The sequence below is a fragment of the Bubalus kerabau genome, chromosome X (genome assembly GCF_029407905.1).
Source record: "Bubalus kerabau isolate K-KA32 ecotype Philippines breed swamp buffalo chromosome X, PCC_UOA_SB_1v2, whole genome shotgun sequence".
Lineage (NCBI taxonomy): Eukaryota > Metazoa > Chordata > Mammalia > Artiodactyla > Bovidae > Bubalus > Bubalus kerabau.
In genome coordinates this window covers 126251499-126270187 of record NC_073647.1, presented here as the reverse complement: position 1 = coordinate 126270187, position 18689 = coordinate 126251499, and the positions used below count along the sequence as shown (strand labels likewise).

The window sequence follows — 18689 nt, the reverse complement described above, 5'->3', positions numbered from 1 at the left end:
GGTGATGCCATCCAGCCATCTCATTCTCTGTCGTCCCCTTCTCCTCCCGCCCCCAATCCCTCCCAGCATCAGAGTCTTTTCCAATGAGTCAACTCTTCGTATGAGGTGGCCAAAGTATTGGAGTTTCAGCTTTAGCATCCTTCCTTCCAAAGAACACCCAGGGCTGATCTCCTTTAGAAAGGACTTGTTGGATCTCCTTGCGGTCCAAGGGACTCTCAAGATCTTCTGCAACACCACAGTTCAAAAGCATCAAATCTTCAGCACTCAGCCTTCTTCACAGTCCAACTCTCACATCCATACATGACCACTGGGAAAACTATAGCCTTGACTAGACGGACCTTTGTTGGCAAAGTAATGTCTCTGCTTTTCAATATGCTACCTAGGTTGGTGATAACTTTCCTTCCAAGGAGTAAGTGTCTTTTTAATTTCATGGCTGCAGTCACCATCTGCAGTGATTTTGGAGCCCAAAAAGATAAAGTCTGACACTGTTTCCACTGTGAATGGAGTAGACCAGTTGTTTTTACAATTAAATAAGAAAATGACAGTGCCTGATACAGAGTAAATGTTCATGAAATGTTGAATATTATCATCATTATTAAAACACCTAGTTGTTTATCATCTGTTTTCCCTGACCTGAAACCTTGATTCTTTATGACTAAGCTGAATATGTCTCTACAAAGTAATTGCTAAATGTGACTATGTGTTCTGCTATGATTTTAACTCCAATTAAGTATTTGTCTTTGAGCTAGTTCCAAAGTAACTCCAGGATTTTTTCCCTATTAGCAGTTTCCTATGTTATGGCATTAAGATAAAACTTAGCATTAAATACTTGCATCTGCTTACTTGGAATAGTATGGAGAGTAAAGCAGCCAAAATCTAATGCTTCAGCACCCACACAGTTGAACTTTGCATTCTGCATTAATATTCCTGGGGGTAGTCCCATTTTAATTATTTTCTTTTCATCTTCAGCTTAGTTCAGATAAAAGTATTTCCTTTTACAACACTTGATTCAACAACACTTTTTTTTAAAACTTGTATTAGGAAAGTTTTTTTTTTCCTTTAGAATTTCAGGTTAATGGCTAAGAGGGATGTGTATTCATTTAGCAATTGGAAACCAAAAAAGAGGCTTCTAGCTAGTTATCTGTAAATGCTTTAGCTTTGTTTTTAATTTATGTAAGAAATTTTCTTGCAAATTTCCTTTTTTGAAAATTTTGTGTGAATTTTTATTCTAAGGACAATCTGTCTCTAAAAATATCAAAATATCCAGAAATGTGTGAAGGCAAAGTGAAAATATAAATCACTTCAGCTACACTTGTCTCAGCTTATACCACGAGATATCCAGGAGAAATAATCTGTGTGCATATCACATATGCATTATTTTACTTTGCTTTTTATTTATTTTGGGGCAAAGAAAAACATAAGATGAAATTTACCTCCCCAACAACTTCCAAGTGTACAGTGCAATACTATCTACCCCGTGCACATTGTTGGTGCAACAGATTCCCAAATCCCACTCACCCTACCTGACTAAAACTCTATACCCACCAAGTAACAAATTGCCACCTCTTTTTCTTCTTAGCCCCTGGAAACCACCATTCTATTTATTTTCTAAGATTTTGAAAATTTTAGATGCCTCAAATAAGTATTACCTTGTAGTACTTGTCATTCTGTGACTGGCTTATTTAGTATGAAATCTTTAAGATTCATCTATGTTGTAGCATATGATGGGGTTTCTTTCCTGTCAAGTCTGAATAATATTTCACTGCACATATATGCCAAATTTTCTTTATCCATTCACCCACTGATAGACATTTAGATTGCTTATGCCTCTTGGCTATCATGAATAATGCTGCAATTACATAGATGTATAAATATCTCTTTGAGATTCTGGTTTGAAAGGTTTACAAAAATATTTTTTATTCCCTTTATAAATTTTATACAGTTCACATTCCTTTATACTTTTCATCTTTAAATTATTAGCCAACAATTTCTAATATGTAAATCAATCTACTTAAGCAGTTTCATCCTTACGCTTACTGGGAAACTGCACATTTTTTACGTTAATACCTTCTATCAAGTTGGTGCAAACATAATTAAGACTTAGGACTGTGAACTTTAAATCATTATAACTAGGCTCAAACACATCTTTATTAATCAAAATAAGAACCATTACAATCAATACATTTTTGCCAATTAGAAATAAGTGTGTTTATTCCTGAAGCATAAAAATCCATGCCTCAGGATTCAAGGAACTCTTGGGATGTATCTTCTGCTTCCTGCTGGTTGTGGAAGCGTTTTCCCTGCAAAAAGTTGTTGAAATGGTTGAAAAAGTGGTAGTCCCTTGGTGAAAGCTTAGGTGAATATGATGGATGAGGCAAAATTTTGTTACCCAATTCATTCAACTTTTGAAGTGACAGTTGTGTGATGTGAGGTTTGGCGTTGTCATGGAGAAGAACTGGGCCCTTTCTGTTGACCAATGCCAGCTGCAGGCATTGTAGTTTTTAGTGCATCTCATTGATTTGCTGAGCACACTTCTCAGATGTAATGGTTTCACAGGGATTCAGAAAGTGTAGGGGATCAGATGGGCAGCAGACCACCAAACAGTGACCATGACCTGTCTTTGGTGCAAGTTTGGCTTTGGAAGTGCTTTGGAGCTTTTTTTCAGTCCAACCACTGAGCTAGCCATTGCTGGTTGTTGTACAAAGTCCATTTATCATCGCATGTCACAATCCTATTGAGAAATGGCTTATTGTTCTTGCATGGCATGAGAGAAGACAACACTTTAAAATGATGATTTTTTTTTTTTAATTGGTCAGCTCATGAGGCACCCACTTATTGAGTCTTTTTTTTTTTTTTAACCTTTCCAATTTGCTTCAAATGCTGAACAACCATAGAACAGCCAAAGTTGAGTTCTTGAGTTCTTTGGCAACTTCTCGTGTAGTTGTAAGAGGATCAGCTTTGATGATGGCTCTTAATCGGTTATTGTCAACTTCCGATGGCTGGCCACTACACTCCTCATCTTTAAGGTTCTTGTCTCCTTTGAAAAACTTCTTCAACCACCACTGCACTGTCTGTTCATTAGCAGTTCCTGGGCCAAATGCATTGTTGATGTTGCAAGTTGTCTCCACTGCTTTACAACCCATTTAGAACTCCAATAAGAAAATCACTTGAATTTGCTTTTTGTCCAATATTATTTCCCCAGGCTAAAATAAATATAAAATACACAGCAAGTAATAAGTCATTAGCAAAAAAATAAAATAAAATAAAGCAAGAAATGTGCATTAAAATGATGTATTAACATAACCATATTTATTAAGAATGTATTCCAATAACAAATGACAAATTTCAACAATGCAAAACACCACAATTAATTTTCACCAACCTAATACATACATGAAATTGTTAATATTCTTATGCATTGCCTTTTTGTAGCATGTTGTCCTTCCAATAAATTAATATAGATTTATAAATACGTTTAATCATACTAGATTCATAGAAGTTCACTTCTCAGTGTAGCTATTTATACTAATTATTTGTAGAGTCAATCGAAGGAAGAAGAGATAATGTTATCTGATTGTAAAAAACCGTGTCTTTTATCTGGTATAATAAGCCTTTGCCTATGCAGTTTTAAGGGGAAATGTAAATAAGTTCATTGTTTACCTATCCTAACTAGTCCCAAATTCACATAGATGAATTTGGAAGGAAATGGTAAAAACAAAAGAACAGCTAAAACTGAGAGTTCTTTTACTTTCTCCAATAAAGTTTACAAAATTTCCATGCTAGCAATGTAAGCGTGAAATAGCTCCAAACACAACTCTGTTCACCTGGCATCCTTCTATGTTCTTTGACTAGTTCATTCTCAAGACAGTGCTGTCAGGCATATTTCTACCTTTGCAAGGGAGTTATTCTTAGATCTTTAATATACCCCAATCAGATAACCTTTCAATTCTCTAGAGATTAGGGCAATTGACAATCAGATTCTGTTGTCCCAGGTATCTTCACATGAAAGACATTCAAAACAAGCTTCAAAGTGGTTTGCCCAAGAGAAAAGGTTTCCTTGCAATTAGGAAGAACACTTACCATACTACCATCTGTGCCTTCTGTCGGGTTTTTATGCATACTGCTTTCGGATGTTCATCTTCCATTCTTAATTTTATTTCTTTACCATTTTATTGAATGTAGATTTTGTCATTTATGAGTTAAAATATCAATATTTAAAGAGTTTAACGACTTGATTAACAATATAGTTTAGATATTTATTATTTTTAAAAATCTGCCAGATACATCAGGTGCACAAATATCCAAAATTTGTTTGTTGCACAAAGAAAAATTAAAGTTAAGCTACATTAAAATTAAAATAAGTGGATATTATAATAAAGACAGCAAAGGTGGAAAGTTCAGCATCTTCTTTGCCATCTGAAGTTCATATTGTGCTTTATAATTTGAACAAAAAATTATTTCAGTGCAAATGACAGTATAACAGGTCTGATGTTTTTCTAGGACCTAGAAGTGATTAATGATTATTTAACAGTCGTTTATACTATTTTATGGAGAAGGCAATGGCACCCCACTCCAGCACTCTTGCCTGGAAAATCCCATGTATGGAGGAGCCTGGTGGGCTGCAGTCCATGGGGTCACTAAGAAGCGGACAAGACTCAGTGACTTTACTTTCACTTTTCACTTTCATGCATTGGAGAAGGAAATGGCAACCCACTCCAGTGTTCTTGCCTGGAGAATCCCAGGGACAGAGGAGCCGGGTGGGCTTCCGTCTATGGGGTCGCACAGAGTCAGACACGACTGACGCAACTTAGCAGCAGCAGCATACTATTTTAATGCTTTGTCACTGTTGTTGTTCAGTCACCCAGTCGTGTCTGACTCTTTGCAACCCCTTGGACTGCAGCACACCAGGCCTCCCGGTCCCTTACCATCTACTGGAATTTGCCCAAGTTCATGTTCATTCCATCGGTGATGCTGTCCAGCCATCTCATCCTCTGATTCCCTGTTCTCCTTCTGCCCTTAATCTTTCCCAGTATCAGGGACTCTTCCAATGAGTTGTCTGTTCACATCAGATGACAAAATAGTGGAGCTTCAGCTCCATCATCAGAATATTCAGGGTTGATTTCCCTTAAGATTGACTGGTTCGATCTCCTTGCTATCCAAGGGACTTTCAGGAGTCTTCCTCAGCACCACAGTTCAAAGGCATTGATTCTTTGGAGTTCTGCCTTCTTTATGGTCCAGCTCTCACAACCATATGCGACCACTGGGAAGAGCATAGCCTTGACTATACAGACATTTGTCAGCAGAGAAATGTCTCTGCTTTTCAACACACTGTCTAGGTTTGTCATTGCTTTCCTGCCAAGAAGCAATTGTCTTCTGATTTCATGGCTGCAGTCACCATCCACAGTGATTTTGGAGCCAAAGAAAAGGAAATCTATCACTACTTCCACATTTCCCCCTGCTATTTGCCATGCAGTGACGGGGCCAGATACCATGATCTTAGTTTTTTTAAATATTTAGTCTTGAGCTGGCTCTTGCACTCTCCTCCTTCACCTTCACCAAGAGGCTCTTTAAGTTTCTCTTTGCTTTCTGCCATTAGAGTGGTATCATCCACATATCTGAGCTTGTTGATGTTTCTCCCACCTATCTTGATTCCAGCTTGTAAGTCATCCAGCCCAGCATTTCTCTGTGCTCTGCATGTAGGTTAAACAAACAGGGTGAGAGCATCCAGCCCTGTTGTACTCCTTTCTTGATCTTGAACCAATCAGTTGTTCCATACAGGGTAACTGTTGCTTCTTGACCCACATACAGGTTTCTCGGGAGACAGATAAGATGGTCTGGTATTCCAATCTCTCTAAGAGTTTTCCACAGTTTGTCATGATCCACACAAAGGCTTTAGTGTAGTCAGTGAAAGAGAGATAGATGTTCTGAAATTCCCTTGCTTTCTCTATAATCCAGCAAATGTTGGCAATTTGAACCCTAGTTCCTTTTCCTTTTCTAAACCTAGCTTGGACATCTGGAAGTTCTTGGTTCCCATAATGCTGAAGCCTAGCATGCAAGATTTTAAGCATGGCCTTACTAGCATCGGAGATGAATGTGATTATCCAATGGTTAGCACATTCTTTGGTATTACCCTTCTTGGGAATTGGAATGAGGATTGACCTTTTCCAGTCCTTTGGCCACTGCTGGGTCTTCCAGATTTGTTGACATAATGAATTCAAAACCTTGATGGCATCACCCTTTAATGTTTTAACATTTCTTAAAAGAAAAATTCCTGGTTCAAAGGTTTTGTTGTGTGTTTTTTTTTTTTTTTTAAGTCTATTTGTTTTCTTAGCGCACATTTTTCTCAATATGTTCCTTTGATAGCTTATGGTGAACGATGTCAGATTTGTGATCTCTGAAGAAGAAGATTTAGTTTTGGGACCAGGGACCAGGCTTGATCACTCAAGAGCTTTTGTGTAGCAGAGTTTTATTAAAGTATAAAAAGGGATATAGAAAGCTTCTGACATAGAGATCAGAAGGGGGATGGGGAGTGCCCCCGTCTAGTTTTAGCAAGCTGCTTTATATCTGCTAGAAAGTTATTAATCAGATAAGAGAGACACCCAAGGCTGAAGGAGTTTCACCAGCCCCTCTCCCACAGTATGCATTGTTGAGATAGCATGGCACGAGGTGTGTCACCCCCAGCCATAAAACAATTGATATGAATACTGGTTCGTTGAGCTATTATCAGCCAAAAGTTAGTATTAGGTGGAACCATTTTGAAGAAAGGCAAATTCCAAAGCAAATACTAGTTTCATTAACATAGCTTAGGAAAACCAGTTTCATGAGAAAAACGCATTGGCTAGCTCAAGGTTTGAGAAAAGTTAAGTTCGGGTGGAACCAGATGTCATGGCAACACAGAATTTTAAGAGAAAAAAAATCTGACACTTGTAGTTTGTTTCCTCCTGCTGCTTAGTTCAGTTCAGTTCAGTTCAGTCTCTCAGTCATGCCCGACTCTTTGCGACCCCATGAACTGCAGCACGCCAGGCCTCCCTGTTCATCACCAACTCCCGGAGTTCACTCAAACTCATGTCCATCGAGTCAATGATGCCATCCAGCCATCTCATCCTCTGTCGTCCCCTTCTCCTCCTGCCCCCAATCCCTCCCAGCATCAGAGTCTTTTCCAATGAGCCAACTCTTCACATGAGGTGGCCAAAGTATTGGAGTTTCAGCTTTAGCACCAGTCCTTCCAATGAACACCCAGGACTGATCTCCTTTAGGATGGATTGGTTGGATCTCCTTGCAATCCAAGGGACTCTCAAGAGTCTTCTCCAACACCACAGTTCAAAAGCATCAATTCTTCGGTGCTCAACTTTCTTCACAGTCCAACTCTCACATCCATACATGACTACTGGAAAAACCATAGCCTTGACTAGATGGACCTTTGTTGGCAAAGAGATGTCTCTGGTTTTAATATGATATCTAGGTTGGTCATAACTTTCCTTCCAAGGAGTAAGCGTCTTTTAATTTCATGGCTGCAATCACCATCTGCAGTGATTTTGGAGCCCCCAAAAATAAAGTCTGACACCATTTCTACTGTTTTCCCATCTATTTTCCATGAAGTGATGGGACCAGATGCCATGATGTTAGTTTTCTGAATGTTGAGCTTTAAGCCAACCTTTTCGCTCTCCTCTTTCACTTTCATCAAGAGGCTTTTTAGTTCCTCTTCACTTTTTGCCATAAGGGTGGTGTCATCTGCATATCTGAGGTTATTGATATTTCTCCCGGCAATCTTGATTCCAGCTTGTGCTTCTTCCAGCCCAGAGTTTCTCATGATGTACTCTGCATATAAGTTAAATAAGCAGGGTGACAATATACAGGCTTGGCGTACTCCTTTTCCTATTTGGAACCAGTCTGTTGTTCCATGTCCAGTTCTAACTGTTGCTTCCTAACCTGCATATAGGTTTCTCAAGAGGCAGGTCAGGTGGTCTGGTATTCCCATCTCTTTCAGAATTTTCCACAGTTTATTGTGATCCACACAGTCAAAGGCTTTGGCATAGTCAATAAAGCAGAAATTGCTGGAGTCCAGCTCCAGCAGCCAGGGATTCAACCTGAAGGGGTAAGCGGTGTCGGTGAGAAACTGAGGCAGCCTCTCAGCTTTCTTGGACTGCCTGTTTATTTCAAGCTTATGATTCTCTTTTATACTTTTACAAAAGCATTAGGTCAGAGGTTTGATATTTTCAGTTCCCACTGATCCAGATGTGTTGTCTCCATAAATCATTGTTGCCCCTCAAAAGGAGTTTCTGCCTCAGTGATTCTCTTATCTGCTTTTTCTCATGTGTCCTTGTGAATACACTGTAACTCATGCTAATGTCTGGGCTGCATACCACATTCCTTAGTTTATTTCTTATCTTTCTAAGTCCTGTTTGCCCCTAGTATCCTAAGTTCACTATTTCTTAGAAAGGGCTTCTAGCTAATATCTCTAAAGTCTCTAATTTCTATAAGCTATAGTAGAATATGCTAACATTGCAACATCCCTTAAACCTTTAGCTTCTAACTATTTTAATTATTCCTAAGCCCTAAATTCAGCAAACTCCTTTGCCATAAACACTTTCCTCTCAAATAGGCTTCAGAAAGCAATCCTTCCCATGGTCTCAAGCTGTGGCCTGTGTGCTTACCCTGGAATACTTTTTGTAAATGTCCTTGAACAAATGTCAGTGATTAACTTTATGAATTATTCTCTGAGCACAGCTGCAGAAGGCTTTGTGCCTTCTCATGCTCCTCTCAAAAACAATAAGCACATTAATATTCCTTTTCAGTCAACTCCGCCAAGGAGAGGAAAAGACAAGTCAGAATTACAAGGCCTAACTCCTTCATCCAGGGACTGTGCCTGCGGAATGAGGAGAGGGGTCTGGGGCCACGCCTCCATTTTGTCAGTAATGCCTAACGTGGCTCACAACAAGAAATAGATGTTTTTCTGGAACTCTCTTGATTTTTTCATGACCCAGCAGATGTTGGCAATTTGATCTCTGGTTCTTCTGCCTTTTCTAAAACCAGCTTGAACATCAGGAAGTTCACGGTTCATGTACTGCTGAAGCCTGGCTTGGACAATTTTGAGCATTACTTTACTAGTGTGTGAGATGAGTGCAATTGTGCGGTAGTGTGAGCATTCTTTGGCATTTCCTTTCTTTGGGATTGGAATGAAAACTGACCTTTTCCAGTCCTGTGGCCACTGCTGAGTTTTCCAAATTTGCTGGCATATTGAGTGCAGCACTTTCACAGCATCATCTTTCAGGATTTGGAATAGCTCAACTGGAATTCCATCACCTCCACTAGCTTTGTTCGTAGTGATGCTTTCTAAGGCCCACTTGACTTCACATTCCAGGATATCTGGCTCTAGGTCAGTGATCACACCATCATGATTATCTGGATCGTGAAGATCTTTTTTCTATAATTCTTCTGTGTATTCTTGCCACCTCTTCTTAATATCTTCTGCTTCTGTTAGGTCCCTACCATTTCTGTCCTTTATTGAGCCCATCTTTGCATGAAATATTCCCTTGGTATCTCTAATTTTCTTGAAGAGATCTCTAGTCTTTCCCATTCTGTTGTTTTCTTCTATTTCCTTGCATTGATCACTGAGGAAGACTTTCTTATCTCTCTTTGCTATTCTTTGGAAGTCTGCATTCAGATGCTTATATCTTTCCTTTTCTCCTTTGCTTTTCACTTCTCTTCTTTTCAGAGCTATTTGTAAGGCCTCCCCAGACAGCCATTTTGTTTTTTTGCATTTCTTTTCCATGGGGATGGTCTTGATCCCTGTCTCCTGTAACATGTCATGAACCTCCGTCCATAGTTCATCAGGCACTCTGTCTATCAGGTCTAGTCCCTTAAATCTATTTCTCACTTCCACTGTATAATCATAAGGGATTTGATTTAGGTCATACCTGAATGGTCTAGTGGTTTTCCCTACTTTCTTCAATTTAATTCTGAATTTGGCAATAAAGAGGGGGAGATAAAAAATGTCTGACACTTGCAGCCTATTTCCTCCATTTGGAGACCCCTGGCCTTCCTGCCTGTTACCCTCTCATATTCAGACTGGACAGTGACATATATTCATTGTGAAACATGGATTATTATTTCACCTTTTATGTAAAATTGCTACTCTTTGGAAATAAGTTACATATCTAAAACCTAGCACTTACTCATTACTAATATTTTAAACTTGGGGGCATCAATATACATCTTTATAGTATCTTCAGGAAAAAAGCTAATTTAAATCTTGATCTTACAAAGAACCATATTCACAGTCTTAAAATTAATCGATTCAAATTTAATGTCCATTATAAAATTACAGACAGCATAGAAATAAGTTCAAACATCTATGGAAGCTTGATATTTGACAGATTGTCCTCTGCATATTATTAAAGAAATGATAGGTTATTCAATAAATGATGCTAGGACAATTGAGTATTTCTATGAAGAACCACAATTGATTCCTTATTCTACACCATAAACAGAACTCAGTTCCAGATATATTAAGAATTAATCAATAAAAGTAGAACTGCTAAATGATTAGTGTACAATGTTGAAGAAATTATTTTTCACCTCAAGAAATAAAACGATTTTTTTAAGGAAAAGAATCTGCCTGCAATGTGGGAGACCCCGGTTCGATTCCTGGGTCAGTAAGATGCCCTAGAGAAGGAATAGGCTACCCACTCCAGTATTCTTGGCCTTCCCTGTGGCTCAGCTGGTAAATAATCCGCCTGAAATGCAGGAGACCTGGGTTTGATCCCTGGGTTGGGAAGATCCCCTGGAGAAGGTAAAGGCTACCTACTCCAGTATTCTGTCCAGGAGAATTCCATGGACTGTATAGTCCATGGGGCCGTAAAGAGTTGGACATGACTGAGCAACTTTCACATATATATGTAATGTCAAAAGACACTTTAGTAAATTGAAAATATCAACCACAAACTTGACAAAAAGATTTTCAATATACATGATCGACAAAGAAGTAGCATAGCAAATACAGAAGGACATCCAGAAAAAAAAACAAAAAAAACAAACATACATATGAACAAAGAAATGGGAAAATAGGCCAGAAGGTGAATAAGCAATTCACAGAACAAGGAAATGAAAACAACCATACACATAAGAAAATATGATCACTCTCTTTAATAATCAGAGATACACAAAATAAAAGTGTAAGATACTAATTCACACCTATTAAAATGGCAAAATGTAAAAGTCTGATAATATCAAGTCTTGGCAAGGATGAAGAACAATAAAACAAACTTGAAATTACCCAATTATATGAGACTAATAATTTTAATCCTATATCAGTCCAGTTCAGTTCAGTCGCTCAGTCGTGTCCGACTCTTTGCGACCCCATGAATCGCAACACACCAAGCCTCCCTGTCCATCACCAACTCCCGGAGTTCACCCAGACTCACGTCCATCGAACTTAATACCTTAATAAAACTTTAAATTTTTAAAGTTTTAAATAAAATTTTGGTTTGTAAACTAGTATTAAGTCTAACAATTTTGGGAAAACTCCAAGAACATATATATATATATATATATATATTTTAATGTTGCAGAAGAATGCAAACTTTATGATACTATTTATAAAAAGTATATGTATTTTTTCATTTATATTGTTTTAAGACATGAAAACAAGATAACATACCTATGAGTATATGTGCATTGGTGTGTATACATAGTTTTCTAGATGCATACTTATTTATTTAAAAAATAAAGGCATGCATGGGAATAAAAAATGAAAATCACCACCTTTATGTTAGTGATAGAGCTTACAGTGTTTATTTCATGTAAGGCTAGTCCATGGACTCTACATATACAATCTTTCAATCTTTACTCAGCTCTATGAATTAAATACCATTGTTATTTTTATTTTTGGATGAGAAAATTGAGGCACAAATCTGTTAACTAAATTCACAGAAATAATGGTGTTAAAAGTTGGATTTGAACCCAGAGACACTGGGAGATAAGAGTAGGGCACAAAGGCTGATGCTTTAAGGAAGAAGAGCACCGGGGCCTTCATCTGTAGTCTAATAATCTTTTATATCTTAAGGCAGTTGGTGGGTATATGGTAATTATTGGATTACTTTTATGACATTCATTTCAGTTTTTTTTTTTTTTTGAGAAAATGTGCACGACTTATACTGCTAATAAGTATACTATTTTTTACAAACAGAAAAACCATAACCCAGAAACTGCCTGCCAATGTAGGAGACAAGGGAGACACGGGCTCAATCCCTGGGTGGAGAAGATCCCCTGGAGAAGGAAATGACAACCCATTCCAGTATTCTTGCCTGGAAAATTCCATGGACAAAGGAGTCTGGTGGGCTACAGTCCATAGGGTCACAGGAGTTGGACACGACTTAGCAACTAAACCACCCATCACCTAGATTAAGAAACAATATTACCAGCAGCCTGAGTAATACCAGCAGCAACCTCAGTTTCCCTTCCAGTCAATATTCCCCCAGTACTAAGCACTATTTTCTGACTTTTAAACCCATAGATGGGGCTTTCTACGTGTTTCAGTAGTAAAGAATCCACCTGCCATTTCAGGAGATGCAGAAGACATGGGTTCGATCCCTAGGTTGGGAAGATCCCCTGGAAGAGGACATGGAAACTCACTGCAGTATTCTTGCCTGAGAAAGTCCATGGACAGAGGAGCCCGACAGGCCAAGTCCATGGGGTCACAAAGAGTTGGACATGACTTAGTGATAGAGCACAAACCCCACCGATTAGATCTCTGTGTTACTGAACTTTTTGTAAATGAATTCATGCACTTTCTAGTGTACTATTTGTGCCTAGATTCTTTAGAAATAAAAAAAAAAAACAGTATTCATTCATTTAAGAAATATTTTGGAAGTTTCTTCTCTGCAAGATACTCTTCTACATCCTAAGGCACAGCAGTGAATTAAAATTTAAAAAATACCCTTACCTTATAATAAACAAACATGTATGCTAAATGTACAGATATCCAGAGGATGGTAAGTGGTAAATAGAAAATGAAGCATGGGAGGGTTTACAGGAATTGTGGTTGTAGGGATGAAATGAGGTCAATCATTGTGAACCTCACTGTGTTGTACTAAGTTTTTCTATTGCTCTGTTTTCTAGAAATATGATGATTTACTTATCCCGTTACTTGTGATAGATACCTGCTGCTGCTGCTAAGTCGCTTCAGTCATGTCCGACTCTGTGTGACCCCATAGACAGCAGCCCACCAGGCTCCCTTGTCCCTGGGATTCCCCAGGCAAGAACAATGGAAATGGGTTGCCATTTCCTTCTCCAATGCATGAAAGTGAAAAGTGAAAGTGAAGTTGCTCAGTCGTGTCTGACTCTTAGCGACCCCATGGAGTGTGGCCCACCAGGCTCCTCCATCCATGGGATTTTCCAGGCAAGAGTACTGGAGTGGGGTTGATAGATACCTGAGTACCTTCCAATTTGCAGCTACTATGAAGAGTGCTGCCATGAATATTTCTGTACATTTCTTTTGGTGACTATATGCAGACTGTTATGTATAGATACTCCAGTACTCTTGCCTGGAAATTCCATGGACGGAGAGGCTCCTCAGAGCCTGTTAGGCTATAGTCCGAACTGTGAGTGACAGGTTGTGCTTATATACATCTTTAACAAATACCCCCAACTTTCCAAATTCTTCATGCCAGTGTATACTACCACTAGCAGTATATAAAAGTTCTGACTGCTGCACATCCTCACCAATATTGGTTATTTTTTAAATCTTTCTCATTTGAGACACTGGGTGAGTGTATGGTGCCTTCAGGTCTTTTTAATGTCAAAACTATATAATATTTTTCAATAAACAAAAAAAATGGAATAAATTTGCCAAATTATTAAATTAGACTGCCTGTGCCTTTCTTGTGGATTTCTTAATTTTAGCAAATAGAAGAGTTATAGTTAGATCCATAGCAAATCATTGTCATTCTGGTGCTGCTGGAGAAAAAAGAATCTGGGAGCCAGTTTTCAAGACTGGATGGAAATAATTCAAATTGTGAAACCTTTCACCATTTCTGAAAGATAAAAGTTGCTAGCTGCTAGCTAGTTTAAGAAGATGTTCACTTGTCAAGGGGAGTTCACCCATTCTACCCATTTTTTTTCCATCTATTTACTTTAACAATTTCTAAATGTAAGTTCTATGACTAGTCCTCTATTAACTTCTGGACAATTGCACTGATACTATACCAGCACCAAAAGCTGATTAGTGTAGTGAGGAAAGAGCACTGCACTGGGAATAGAGGGACTGCGTTCATGATTTGTCTCTGCTTCTAGCTAAAATTGGCGTTTCAACATGCAATTTAACCTTTATTTTGTAACACCCTGAGAATGTTCCCATCTCAGGGACTTTACACTTGTGCTTGCCCTTTTCCCACAGCTCACTGCCTCACATCCCATAGGTCTTGCTTGTCTGTAACTAATTTAATGGGCCATTCTTTGTCTTTGTCTCTTCTTTTTAGATAAAAGCCATTTGTTGACACTTCACAATCTTTCCATACTTTCAGATTGGGTATGTGGGCGTACATTAAAGATATCATTATTATTATTAGTTGCTTGAGAGAAATTTTTTTTTAGTATTTAATTTCTTTTTATTTTTTAAAAATATAAATTTATTTATTTTAATTGGAGGCTAGTTACTTTACAATATTGTAGTGGTTTTGCCATAAATTGACATGGATCTGCCACGGGTGTACATGTGTTCCCCATCCTGAACCCCCCTCCCACCTCCCTCCCCATCCCATCCCTCTGGGTCATCCCAGTGCACCAACCCCAAGCACCCTGTCTAACGCATCGAACCAGGACTGGCGATCCTTTTCACATATGATAATATACAAGTTTCAATGCCATTCTTCCAAATCATCCCACCCTCAGCCTCTCCCACAGAGTCCAAAAGACTGTCTATACATCTGCGTCTCTTTTGCTGTTTCACATGTGGAGTTATCGTTACCACCTTTCTAAATTCCAAATATATGCGTTAGTATACTGTATTGGTGTTTTTCTTTCTGGCTTACTTCACTCTGTATAATAGGCTCCAGTTTCATCCACCTCATTAGAACTGATTCAAATGTATTCTTTTTAATGGCTGAGTAATATTCCATTCTCTTGCTTTTTTCCCCATGATCCAGTGGATGTTGGTAATTTGATCTATGGTTCCTCTGCCTTTTCTAAAACCAGCTTGAACATCAGGAAGTTCATGGTTTACATATTGCTGAAGCCTGGCTTGGAGAATTTTGAGCATTACTTTACTAGTGTGTGATATGAGTGCAATTGTGGGGTAGTTTGAGCATTCTTTGGCATTGCCTTTCTTTGGAATCAGAATTAAAACTGACCTTTTCCAGTCAGTTTTTGAACTATGGTGTTGGAGAAGACTCTTGAGCATCCCTTGGATTGCAAGGAGATCCAACCAGTCCATTCTGAAGGAGATCAACCCTGGGATTTCTTTGGAAGGAATGATGCTAAAGCTGAAACTCCAGTACTTTGGCCACCTCATGTGAAGAGTTGACTCATTGGAAAAGACCCTGATGCTGGGAGGGATTGGGGGCAGGAGGAGAAGGGGACGACAGAGGATGAGATGCCTGGATGGCATCACTGACTCGATGGATATGAGTCTGAGTGAACTCCGGGAGTTGGTGATGGACAGGGAGGCCTGGCGTGCTGCGATTCATGGGGTCGCAAAGAGTCAGACACAACTGAGCGACTGAACTGAACTGAACTGAACTGAATATTCCATTGTGTATATGTACCACAGCTTTCTTATCCATTCGTCTGCTGATGGACATCTAGGTTACTTCTATGTCCTGGCTATTGTAAACAGTGTTGTGGTGAACATTGGGGTACACGTGTCTCTTTCAATTCTGGTTTCCTCAGTGTGTATGCCCAGCAGTGGTATTGCTGGGTTGTATTGCAGTTCTATTACCAGTTTTTTAGTGAATCTCCACACTGTTCTCCATAGTGGCTATACTAGTTTGCATTCCCACCAACAGTGTAAGAGGGTTCCCTTTTCTCCACATCCTCTCCAGCATTTATTGCTTATAGACTTTTGGATAGCAGCCATTCTGACTGGCATGAAATGGTACCTCATTGTGGTTTTGATTTGCATTTCTTTGATAATGAGTGATGTTGAATATCTTTTCATGTGTTTGTTAGCCATCTGTATGTTCTTTGGAGAAATGTCAGTTTAGTTCTTTGGCCCATTTTTTGATTGGTTCATTTATTTTTCTGGAGTTGAGCTGTAGGAGTTGCTTGTATATTTTTGAGATTAATTCTTTGTCAGTTGCTTCGTTTGCTATTATTTTCTCCCATTCTTAAGGCTGTCTTTTCACCTTGCTTATAGTTTCCTTTGTTGTGCAGAAGCTTTTAATTTTAATTAGGTCCCATTTGTTTATTTTTGCTTTTATTTCCAATATTCTGGGAGGTGGGTCATAGAGGATCCTGCTGTGATTTATGTCAGAGAGGGTTTTGCCTTTGTTTTCCTCTAGGAGTTTTATAGTTTCTGGTCTTACATTTAGATCTTTAATCTATTTTGAATTTATTTTTGTTTATGGTGTTAAAAAGTGTTCTAGTTTCATTCTTTTACAAGTGGTTCACCAGTTTTCCCAGCACCACTTGTTAAAGAGATTGTCTTTTCTCCATTGAATATTCTTGCCTCCTCTGGCGAAGATCAGTTGTCCATATGTGCGTGGATTTATCTCTGGGCTTTCTATTTGGTTCCACTGATCTATATTTCTGTCTTTGTGCCAATACCATACTGTCTTGATGACTGTAGCTTTGTAGTAGAGCCTAAAGTCAGGCAGGTTGATTCCTCCAGTTCCATTCTTCTTTCTCAAGATTGCTTTGGCTATTCGAGGTTTTTTGTATTTCCATACAAATTGTGAAATTATTTGTTCTAGTTCTCTGAAAAATACCGTTGGTAGCTTGATAGGGATTGCATTGAATCTATAAATTGCTTTGAGTAGTATACTCCTTTTCACTATATTGATTCTTCCAATCCATGAACATGGTATATTTCTCCATCTATTTGTGTCCTCTTTGATTTCTTTCATCATCAGTGTTTTATAGTTTTCTATATAGGTCTTTTGTTTCTTTAGGCAGATATATTCCTAAATATTTGATTCTTTTCATTGCAATGGTGAATGGAATTGTTTACTTAGTTTCTCTTTCTGTTTTCTTATTGTTAGTGTATAGGAATGCAAGGACTTTCTGTGTGTTGATTTTATATCCTGCAACTTTACTATATTCATTGATTAGCTCTAGTAATTTTCTGGTGGAGTCTTTAGGGTTTTCTATGTGAAGGATCATGTTATCTGCAAACAGTGAGAGTTTTACTTCTTTTCCAATCTGGATTCCTTTTATTTCTTTTTCTGCTCTGATTGCTGTGGCCAAAACTTCCAAAACTATGTTGAATAGTATTGGTGAGAGTGGGCACCCTTGTCTTGTTTCTGTCTTTAGGGGAAATGTTTTCAATTTTTCACTATTGAGGATAATGTTTGCTGTGGGTTTGTCATATATAGCTTTTATTATATTGAGGTATGTTCCTTCTATGTCTGCTTTCTGGAGGCTTTTTATCATAAATGGATGTTGAATTTTGTCAAAGGCTTTCTCTGCATCTATTGAGATAATCATATGGTTTTTACCTTTCAATTTGTTAATGTGGTGAATTTTATTGATTGATTTGGAGACAATGAAGAATCCTTACATCCCTGGGATAATGCCCACTTGGTTATGATGTATAATCTTTTAAATGTGTTGTTGGATTCTGTTTCCCAGATTTTTGTTAAGGATTTTTGCATCTATGTTCATCAGTGATATTGGCCTGTAGTTTTCTTTTTTTTTGTGGCATCTTTGTCAGGTTTTGGTATTAGGGTGATGGTGGCCTTATAGAATGAGTTTGGCAGGTTACCTTCCTCTGAAATTTTCTGGAAGAGTTTGAGTAGGATAGGTATTAGCTCTTCTCTAAATTTTTGGTAGAATTCAGCTGTGAAGATGTCTATTCCTGGGCTTTTGTTTGCTGGAAGATTTCTGATTACAGTTTCAATTTCCATGCTTGTGATGGGTCTGTTAAGATTTTCTATTTCTTCCTGGTCCAGTTTTGGAAAGTTGTACTTTTCTAAGAATTTGTCCATTTCTTCCAAGTTGTCCATTTTATTGGCATATAATTGCTGATAGTAGTCTCTTATGATCCTTTGTATTTCTGTGTTATCTGTTGTGATTTCTCCATTTTCATTTCTAATCTTGTTGATTTTATTCTTCTCCCTTTGTTTCTTGATTAGTCTGGCTAATGGTTTGTCAATTTTATTTATCCTCTCAAAGAACCAGCTTTTGGCTTTGTTGATTTTTGCTATGTATTCTTTTATTTCTTTTGCATTTTTTTCTGCCCTAATTTTTAAAATTTCTTTTCTTCTACTAATCCTGGGATTCTTCAAGGTGTGGAGTTAGTTAATTTATTTGACCTTTTTCTTGTTTCTTGAGGTAAGCCTATATTTCTATGAACCTTTCCCTTAGCACTGCTTTTACAATGTCCCATAGGTTTTTGGTTGTTGTGTTTTCATTTTCATTCATTTCTATGCATATTTTGATTTCTTCTGTGATTTTTTGTTATTCAGCAGCATGTTGTTCAGCCTCCATATGTTGGAATTTTTAATAGTTTTTCTCCTGTAACTGATATCTAATCT

The 18689-nt window shown here is 38.1% G+C and overlaps 1 long non-coding RNA gene across 1 annotated transcript in view; it reads right to left on the bottom strand.

The window, feature by feature from the left end:
• Positions 1–2918: 2918 nt before the first annotated feature.
• LOC129638552 (uncharacterized) overlaps positions 2919–18689 on the bottom strand; it is a 62154-nt gene continuing 46383 nt past the window's right edge. The window contains exon 3 of the long non-coding RNA XR_008707903.1: positions 2919–3203. This is a non-coding gene — a long non-coding RNA (uncharacterized LOC129638552). The remainder of the gene's footprint in view (positions 3204–18689) is intronic.